Here is a 10981-nt window from a genome sequence, read left to right on the forward strand (position 1 = left end):
CACATTCCACACCTGTGAGTTGCTTTATGTACAGAATTTTTATTTGTTAGCAATTTGTTAACATTCCAAGTCCAGAAATAGTGTCCAGAAACTTCAGATGGGGATAACTTGCATCCCATCCTAAATGTGCAAATTACCCAGAGGATGTATTGATGGACTGTTCCTCAGGACACCAGCTTGGTTAAATAGGATGCCCTTTGCAGCCCTTTCTGTGCAATGGGCAGAGCTTCCTATTCATCTAGCCAAAGATTTCTATATAATGGAACTGCTTTTCATTTCAAAGCAAAACTTTCGTCTATTTTGGGCATTTTTTTCTGTTAGAAGAATTACAGGCTTTTGTTAAACAAACAAAAAAAAGACAGCTACTCAAAGTAAGGTGTTGTGCAATAGTTCCGTTTCGTTCCTGGGGAGAGGAGCGAAAGGTTATTAATGCTATTTTCTGTGTGATCATGTAATTAAATTGATTTAGCACTATCTACCTAGAGCTTAAGATAGTACATTTGGAGAAAATTCAAAAGTAAACGTAGGATGGAGTTTTAACTGAATTTGTTGTGTATTTGTCTTGCTCTTTTTTTACTTTGCCCTTTTTTAAAAGTTTTGCTGGCTCCTACCTGTTTTCATAATTTCCCTTGTGAAATCTTTATATTCTTTTTAAATTTTTATTATTGTTTATGGCAACATTTAAAACCAAACATCACACAAAATTAAGAACCTATTCTAGTTATGTTCAGCTTGTATTAAATCAGACCTTTTACCATAGCTGTACTCTTCCGATGGAAGCTGCTGACCTGCGTTGATCAAGTGTGCATTGCTGCAGCTGCTGGTGAGATCTGATACGAGGAGGCTGGCTCTGAAGATAGACTGTGGCTCTGGTTTTAGCACACTGAGTCTGGCCAGTACTTTCTCTGAGATTCCCCTCTGAAATGAGGAGGGGAAATTTGAGAGGGGAATTTTGAGAAATTTGAGAATCCCCCGAGATGAGCAGCTCGTCCCCATGAATTGGAGGAAAAACTGGCATGAGAAATAGTTCTGACTGGACCCTACATATTGTTAAGAAGTATGTGTCTGAAATCTGCCTGGAAGTGGAAGGGGTGGGTAAGGATGGGGGCAAGTGGGCCAGTATGCAGATTGGCCATAAAGCGGCATGTGCGGACGTTTGACCATGGATTGCGTAGGCTGTGTGGGACAGCTGGGCCCTCTGGCCTGCCCGCTCACTGACTGCTGCATGTCCTGGCTGGACTGCTCTGGTGCCCGTGGCTGGGTGCTGTGCTGTACACCTTGCCTCGCCCTCACCTTCAGGGCCTGCATCCCAGCCAGCAGCACCCAGCTGCTGTTCAGGGCCTTTAAGGAGCTTGCAGTTTGGCAAGGAGGAAAAATAGGCAGCTTGAGGGAATTAAAAATAACAGCAAGAAAAACCTGTTCAGTAATCAGCTGAATGCTGGGGGAGGGGTGAGGAGGAAGATCAAATAGAGTGTAGCCAGCTGTATGTTTGCCCCTTAGCACAGCATTTGGGCATGGGGATCGATTATACCAAATCCTGAATGTGTGACTGAGCAAACACTTCTTACAAGAGAAGATACAATTAAAGAAAGAATAAAGTTTCACCATTTACTTGCTATAACCTACTTAAAAATTTTTATGATGGGATTTTATTGGCTTCTTCACTTCTAGTAAAATTGGGCAAAAAAAAAAAAAAAGTCTCAGCCATGAAGTAGCCTGTGTGCAGGAGTTTGCCACAGTGTATTGACTGGCTTCTCACCTCTTCCTCCTTGCTACTTATTCCTCTCTCATAGCCTGGCAGAACACTTCTCTCTGGTCATACCTCAAAAAGTACTATCCATCATGATCAGGTATTGCAATTTAGCATCCTCAGCTAAGTGGACAGAATATGTCTTTCAGAGTATGTGTTCTTCTTTTCCAAGGCACATCCACAGAAAATGGTCCCTTTGGCTTTTCCCATCCCAAACCCATTATTATGAACCACCCAAATGTGCATTTGCTGTACATCCCTAACACACAGAAGACCAGAAACACTTAACCCCAAACCCTCAAAAACACACCTCATTTTTGAGAAGCAATAAACAGGTTCCCAGCTCAATTTCTGATTTTCTCGGCTGGATGATTATTCAGGCTTGAGTTAATTCTTTAATTCAGATGATTCAGGACAAATTGGAAATAGCTGCAGGTAGCTATGTGACTAGTTCCAGAAAACCAGTTGTTTTCCTTTAATATTTAAAAAGTGAACTAATATCTTCAGATTGTGCATGCTAAGGCTTATCTTGACTTCAAATTTTTGCCTGCCTGATTCTATGGCTGAGTGGGGCTTTGGTGTTTTTGAGGGGGGGAGTTTTGTTAATAAGCGCAGTTATAGAGAGAGCCATGTGCCTTTAACCAATCGTGCAAGAACAGAAGATGGAAATAATGTGCCTCTGTATTGATGCCAGTGGCATCCATCCTGGTTGTTTATCAGCATAAGTAGGTTGGGACAGACAGCACAGCTGTATTGGTCTTTTACTAACTTGTTAATTGGCTGAAGTGTTTATTAGTGTTTCACAATATAAATGTTTTAGTTAATCCTTTTTCTAGATGATTTAGGGCTGAATTAGCTATGGCAAAGAGGAAGTGTATGTTGCTTGCTCTGTGATTTTTGTCTGTTGAGTCCAGAACTTCATGGCACATACAGATGCAGATGCCTGTGGGCAGGACGTCTGGGCTTTTGGGTTAAACACTAGTATTGGGTTGTGGAGACTGGAGCTGTATTCCTGGCTCTGCTCTGAGTTATACCCTGAAACGCCATAATAGCTTTGGAAAAGTTGCTTCATCTGTCTAGGCTTCATTTTTTATGTCTCTGAAACGAAGATGTTGATAGTGCTTCATTTTGAAAGTGACCTTTTTATTTCCATGCCTCTTTTGTGAGTGGACACTTTCTTTCCCTAGCAGCAGCGAGGTATTGTAGTGGTAGCAGCCCAAGAAGCTACGTGGGGCAGAAAAAAGTAATGGTTGAACTTTACCAGTCTCTTTCTAAAAAGACCAGTATGAGCAGGGGTTTTCTTGTAAAAGTAGAATATTAGGTAACATGCTGAGCTGGAACACAACTGTGCTAAACATGTTGGGAAGAGATAATTATCCTATTTATACCTTGTGTTTTCCCCATCTAAGGGAAAGATGATTCCTTTTGACAAACATTTTGAGATCGTAAACTGAAAGGTGTGGGAAGGTATTATTTGTGTTGTGGTGCTTGCTGGAAAAAATGAATGCAAGAACAAATGGAATGAGAGGAAACGTGAAAACAATGGGAAGAGAAAAACTGCTTTTAGCCTTACAGAGTAGTCACTGATTCATGAAAGCAGAAGGATAATTCCTCATTGTATAGCTTTCAGACAACAGTTAGAATATTCACTTCCAGTTAAAGACTAGAAAAACATCAATGAACTGATGGAAACCAAAGGAAAAAAAAAAGTTAGGGGACTGGAGGAATAACTAATAGGAAAAGAGGAAAAAAAAAATAGTTTAGTGAACTGGTGAAATGGAGCATGAGCAAGGAAGTGACATAGCTGTCAGAGATGGAAAAGATAATAGAGAAAAATGAATTGCTATTGTAGATCAAGTTCAGAAAGAGGAATTCTGCAATGAAAATAAAGGTGTTTTTTTTTCCCAAAAAAGATCTTTTGGGAAAATCTTTTTTTATCTGAGGGATGTTCTCCTAGAGGAAATGGAAGAAGTCATTATTTGTAAGAAGGCTGAGCAATGAATTAGAATATGCTGTACAGACAAGACGTTTTCCAATATCTTTCAGGCTTCATGAGGCGCAGTTACCTGAGTATTGTGTGTAACCGTGGTCTTTGGATGTTGTTAGTTTTGAGAATAGCTTTACCATTTTTATGCATCTGTATTCTGCAAAGAAAAAATAAAGTGCTTCTTTTCGTAGGCTTAATATTTATTAGTGACTTCTGTAAAATTAATGCTGTATTCTGACTTTAAAAACTAAATGCCTCTTGCTGAAAGAAATCATGCATAGGGGATCTTGCATGGAACAATTATGGTATAGTAACATCTTGCATTTGTGCAAAAAGTTAGAGCAATCTGAAAGCAAGTTATACATCTAACTAGTGGCATTATGCCCATTTCAGAGAGGAATAAAATAGGAAGGGGACTTACTCAAGGTCAGATAGCCTCAATGAAAAAAATGGAAGCTTTTTGCTTAACCAAAGCCATCTAGATAAACTATTTAAGTATTACTTTTTTTCTTCTAATGAAAATGGAGACTGGATCAGTACTGTGCTTATGACTGCATAAACTTTAATTTTAATCTTTATTCCTTAATTTTTTCACCTCTCTAGAATTTCCTTGAAGCAAACCAGAATATTGGTGCTTGCTAGAAACAGCTCAAGTGTGATTTTGCTACAGAGTCCAGTTTCATATGATGCAACTCTTCATAAATATTAACTCGTGAAATACTGTGGCTACTCCTTTTTGGAACAGCAGTGAGTTTACTGTGCATTAAGTTAATGTGTACAGGCACACATCTCTTGCGTACTATATTTGGCAGTCCTCCAGCACATCCCCCTGTGTCCTGCCAAGACTAACCAGTCTGTTTGCTTCTGTTGCTCCAGGGCCATGATAGCTGGATAACCTCTCCACTTTAAATGCAAAGGGACAACTAGTCTCAGTTTGTTTGCATCTGCGTGCTCCAGTAGCAAGCGCAAAGGTGATGTTAGAGCTCGGTGTTGTCTCTTTTCTGTGTTTCCATCCAGGGGTCTTGGTTTGCCTTGCTTATGGAGTAGGAAAGGGGGGGGGGGGGGGGGCAATTGTGACAAGTACTTTTCTTTTCCTAATTGTATTGCTAAAGGGATATGAAGTGGGGACACAACTGCAGGATTGCCCAACAGTGGTTCTTAAAAGAAAGCAGAGGACTAAAACTCACTCCTAAGGTCCTAAAGGTATTGTGAGCAACTGGTAAGAGTACAGCTGGGGGGGTGGCAATCCTATGAATGGTACTTTGACCATTGGTCATTTATTAATTCTTTCTAGTATCTTTATGCATATAATTATGACACAATATTTAAGCTGCACTTTGTCTGTGCACTGGATGCTGTCATATTGAGCTAACGTGAATTACTCATAATTTTGAAGTTCTAATAACCTTCTTGCTACATATGCTCAGAATGTTTTGTATCCATGCATAGATTAGTTTGGAATTAGTCTTGTGTATGAATTTAGTTGTTACTTAGTTGTTCATAGGTAATCCTTTTATTTTCCCCTTTATGTTCTCATTCATCGTCTTCTAGTGCAAACCTGTCCTGTTCCCATGTGTTTGTCTCATTTGTTCTCTGGCATGTTTCCTGTTTTGGCCTGCCCAAGGGCATTTTTGAGGTGCAGAACACTGTTTCACCCAGGCTGGCTTGTAACAGTGTGAAAAAGTTACCGGCTAGCTAGAGAGAGGGAGAGATGGTGACAGATTGAACAAGATCTTAGATTTGAGGTTACTTCAGACTGGTTCCTACTCATCATTTTACAGTGTGTTGGGATCCAACAGTAGTTGAAGAAGGGAATTGACACAGCCACCTGCAATCCTGAGCTCTGAAAGTGCTGATTATGTGGCAGTGATGATTTGTACTGGGGTAAGAGCCAGCTAGCTGTGTGGAAGTGGCTTTAGATTGCGTTCTAATAAATAACAGTTAGTATGGCTCAGCTTGGTATGAACGGGAAGTGCCATGCAGAAGAACTGTCACTCCAGAACATGAGTCAGAAGATGAAATTAGCGAGTGACACAGATGCATATATTTCAATGCCTCCACGTTTGGCATCCCTGTACAGGCAAAATGTTCTAATAACAGCTGCCCTCATATACCTTGGATCCAAAGGAAAAGAGCTAGTGTTGTGATGAGTAACATATAGAAGATATAGGTGAATGGTATTTTTAGCCTGGCAATCAGTTTTTCCAGATAACTCATAAATTGGTGTAGGCTGGCTTCCGTCATGTTTCTTATTGCTTGCAACTGCTTCTTCCACAGCTGATCAGTGATGGACACAAGCTCCTTTCCTCATCTTTTAATTGGTAAATTTGTCTCTCTAAAATATTTTTCTTTTTCTTTTGCCTCATGTAAATTGTGAACTCATTGGCCAAGAGAAGTGTCTTGCATTTGAGCCCTCAGAGAGAAATGATTTTTTCAAGACCTTTCTTTATTGGGATGAGTATACAATACAAGACTCTTCTCATGTATTTCTGAACATTAAGAGCAGCATTTATTTGGGCAAATCTGGGTCTGGTCTAGTTAAATAACTGCACAGGCAGATCACTGTGATTTTAATAACACTCGAGGGTGACAAAGCATTACCCACAGAGCCCTAATTGCAAGATGGGGTCACAAGTAGCAATTTGGTGTCTTGTATCCAATCAAGGAGCTTATGTTCAATGTCTTTTGTTGCTGTTTTGGCTCTTTCTTTTTTTCCCGTTGACCATTTATTAACTGGTGGCACAGAAACATCCGGTGTCCATTATTCTAATTGTTGTCCCATTTCTGTATAAAATGATTTCTGAGTCGCATCCAAAAACATATAGACTCCTTTCATTGCCATGACAACAGCAAGGCATGCCAATGTTAGCGGTGTCAGCTGGAAAAAAGTCAGTAAAAGCAAGACAGAGTTTATTGAGACATTTAATATATAAATCTGTTTTTCTGTAATGATCCAAAATTATCCTGCATTGTGGAGAAGTAGTTAAGAACAACCCCGAGATAAACAGCATAGTCTAATGCTGAATATTGGGTCCTGTCCTAGGCACTGCATTACGAAAAAAGATCTTACAAAAGTAGTGAGAGTGGAATTGGTCTTAGCCCTGGTATAATGTCTGGATCAGAAGAGGACAGAGTTAAATGTGGTTACTGAAAATAAAGGATAATTACTAACAGTTTTAGAAAGTCTTGATGTTAAAGTGTGCATTGTTCTTTCATTATCATACCTTTCTCATCATTGCCTAAGATTAAAAGTACATTTGATGGGATTACATAACAGTACATTTAAAATTAACAAATAATGCAGCAACTCATATAAAATAATAGGAAATCATTGGTGTGAAACAGGTCTTGTAGAGCTGAATGCTAGAAGAAATCTGCCTTAGTCCAAGTGAAGCTTGTAAGGAGGAAAGCCAGGGGGTCGGACTTGAGAGATCTGTAGTCATCAGCAGGGATTACTTCTGTTTTAAAAAAAGAGGTGGGAGCACAGAGCTAATGGAGGTAGTATCTACAACCTCCTTTTCTTGAAACTTGCACATTGTATGGGCTTTCTCCTGGCCTCCCTCTATGCTTTGAAGCTAAGATGAAGACTGTCTTGGAAATAGAAATTGAGCATGAATATCCTGCAGTCAGGGGCGTTACCTGCCGAACTTTAGAAATTTGTAGGTTTTGAAGACTTCTGCTTATGCTTGCTGTGAAGGAAGGGGAGAAGATGAATGATGTTGCCAGCTGTGAAGCTGTGATTCAGGTTTTCCTGGCCTATGTCTGGGGTTCTATAAAACTCTTCTCAACTGTTTTTGTTATTTTCTCCCTGTTAATATGTAGCTGCAGATGGCTGGAGGGCTAATCTTTCCTCTGATGTGTCTGCAGGGTGCCCAAAAGAGTTTCAGGAGCCTCTGCAATTTCCAAGGGATGGCAGTGCTACGTTTTCATTTAATGATAGTTTGACTCTCAAATGAGGTGGCTGATTTCTAGTGACAGCCATAGGCGATGTCAGAGCAAATGTAGGTCTTGTTCCCCTTATTTATGTTCTTATTCTTAGACTTACTGGTACTGCTGTAGACTAGGATGCTGTTGGCTTTGTTTGGGTTCTCAGGAATTTTGACGATACTTGCCTGTTTAGTACAGGGAGATGGAATAGGCCTCCTTGTCCTGCATCACTTGCCATCCTCGGTTTTCTTTGAGTCGGGGCGGAGGTCCTGAGTGCCAGCCGGCTGTAATCGCAGACAGTAGCTCAGGCAGTATCGCCCCTAGTGAGTGGGGACTCCAGCTCTGAAAGAGCCCTTTTGGGCTCCCAGAGAAACTGGGGAAGTCACTTGACTTCTAGATGCTGTTTGAGACTTACCAAAGATTGCAGTTAATATAAAATATTAACAGTTGCTATCTAATAAACAAACTTCATGTGAGGATTCAAAAAGATAAATTGCAATGGTCCTTTGGGTACGCCAAAGTGGATTTTCCTTTTTTTTTTTTTTTGTTGTCCCTCTTACCCCCACCTTTAGTTGGCAGCATGCTATTTTGCAAAAGTAATGATCTGAAATTACACGGCAATGATTTTCAAGGCGTCTTAGAGAATTAGGTACTTTGATTACAACATTCTATATTATAGTCATCATGTATGTTTAAAAAGATATATATTCTAAAATGATAGAAAGATTTTAAATTTAGAACACTCCTATTAATTTGCTTCCTTGATTCTTCTCATGTTCTTGGCACCTCAGGTCACAGTCTGGAGAGTGGCTGCATAATGTCACCAGTGTAACTTAGACGCTGAGATCAACGAGCCTCCGTGGAAACAGGCAGATATATCCACATATAGACAAATTGCAAGATGAGAGTCCTAGACTCTAAGTATTGCAAGGTGATTGATGGGCTGTGTCAAGACTTGACAAACAAAACAAGAAAACCTTGCAGCTTTGTGAACTTAATGTCTAAGTGTATGTAACTTAAAAACATTAAACGTTTGGAAAGCTAAGAAATTCCTTGAGAATTGTACAACACTTGGTTGCTGGTGGAGCCTGCAAGCCATAAAAACCTGCAGTTAATGATAAGGTTTGTCTTCATGCTGCGGTTAACATAAGTATGTGGGTGTGGGGCATGTTAACACATTGAAGAGTACTGCTTAGTGTGTCTGTTTATTCTGCTTTCTGTTCTGTGGAATGGCAGATCTGCTGGAAATTTCTGAATTGAATGTATTTTGATGTATCTGCTGAATTTTTTAAGTTTATGTCTTACACAGCATCCTCTAGCTGGCATATTTTAAATACTTAAAGAATGCTTTAAAATGTTTTTATGGTTTACCCCATTTTTGGTGATGTTTGTTTGCAAAGGTGATCTCACCAGCAAAGCAGCTGCTGATTCACAGCAAAGTTTGACTATGGCTTTAGACAAAAGATTAGCTGGTGCAGTTAGGGGTACAAAACTAAAAAAAATTAAAAGACTTCTTGAACAAAAATAGGTTGTCTTGACCATTGTTCTGGGGGTTGGTACTACATGTTTCCTAACAGAGACTTTTTTTTGGTGTGTGTTTTTTAGCTTGGTTGGGTCAAAGACTATTTTCAAAACAAGGCATTTGGGTTTTATTCTGCTGCAAAGAATTATGAACCCATGAGTAGCCTTTTAGGGGGACAGAATAAAGGGCCGTGAATAGCTGGGATCTGCCTCCAAAGTTGCCAGTGTCATTTGATCTAATCTTGGTTGGAACCTGTGCCATGAAGTGCAACAGCCCCTCCAGGAAGCTGAGCCTGTAGTAAATCCCCTAACCACTTTATACCTCAGAATAAACTGTTATGGATATGTGCTTTGGGCTGAGAGGGGGGCTTATACTGAGGAAAGATGCAGTAAAGATGGGCTGTAGGACAAGGATGTGAGGATGGGAACACTGGCCCCTTGATACTGTGTGTCTGATGACAGCCATCAGCAGATGCCTAGGGAAGAAAAGGCAAGAGCAAGCACACAGTAATGCGTCCCCAAATACTTTGTGGGTCAGGGTGTTTTTCAACTGGAGGAGGTTTCTTTGGTAATCTGTGGTGGATTTTTTTTTTCCCTTTCATGTTTTATTCTGGTCCCTTTTTGAGTCCAGGTAAGCTTTTGCTACATAGTGTCCTGCAGCAAGGTGTTCTACAGCTTACTTATGTGTGAAGAAATAATAGCTCTTTTGCTTGCTCTGAATTTGACATCTACTGGTTCCACTCGTTAGCCTCTAGCTCTTCCATTGGAAGAGACAGTAAACAATTGTTCCCTGTTCACCTATTTCGTGTCACCAATTTTTGTAAGCTTCTTTTTATATTCCTACCTTAGGCTGACGTATCCAAACATATGCAATGGCTCCTTGCAGAGAAGTTTTTGTCTTGCCTCTCTTTTCAGTTTTCCCATTTATTTAATGAAAGTCATGAACAATGTATATGAATTCAGTCATGATATCCCTACCATTGTATGGACCATAAACAATTGACGTGGGCTTAAGTGAAATTTCTCAGTTTTGTTTCTTGCTCGTGTGGCTTCACTGGTCTTACATGGCATGTCATTGTTGCTGCCACTATCTTAGCCTGTAATTCAGTCTTGACAGTACACTTTTCCTATTTTAGACCCAGAATTTCAATCCCCAGTGACACTTTTACTTCTTGTTGTTATCCCGTTCATTTTGTTTAAGCCAAAGCTTTCTTTCTCAATATATTCCTGCTCATCCACTACTGTGACCTGTTTTGCCTTTTCTGCACAATTTCTATCCCTTCATGCAGCATCCATTTCTCTTCCTTTCACTGACTTTCAGTACATCTATTTGATTGGTATCCTCATCTAAATTAGATGTTTCGCTCCTCATCCAAATCAGGTGTTTCACTCCTCTAACCTGTTTTTTAGATTGTTTTTGTGCAAAACCAGTTGTCTGCTATTCCTTGCACTTTAAGAAAACAAACAACTGCTCTGGTCATGTTTTCATTCCCGATGCCGGCATCCTCCTTCCATTTTGACTGAGGAAAAGCCATCTCCGCTGGACGCTCTGCCCCTGCTCCAGCCGGGCCCTGTGTGATGGGCTTGGGCTCCTCTTGCTTCTGCACGCCGACGGTTCGTTTCCCGGTTTCTCTGTGGCTCTTGTCAGACTCCCTCACGGCCCTGGTGGGAGCCTCTTTGCCTTGCCAAGCTCTTGTCGGCTCCGCAAACGGGCACCTGAGGCGCAGCCCGGCTGCCTTGGTGCTGTACGCGTGGCCGCTCTGGGCAGTCAGCCGGGCTGCTGCAGGCCTCGCTGG

This window comes from Haliaeetus leucocephalus, unplaced genomic scaffold (genome assembly GCF_000737465.1).
Source record: "Haliaeetus leucocephalus isolate CR32 unplaced genomic scaffold, Haliaeetus_leucocephalus-4.0 Scaffold339, whole genome shotgun sequence".
NCBI classification, from domain to species: Eukaryota; Metazoa; Chordata; class Aves; order Accipitriformes; family Accipitridae; genus Haliaeetus; species Haliaeetus leucocephalus.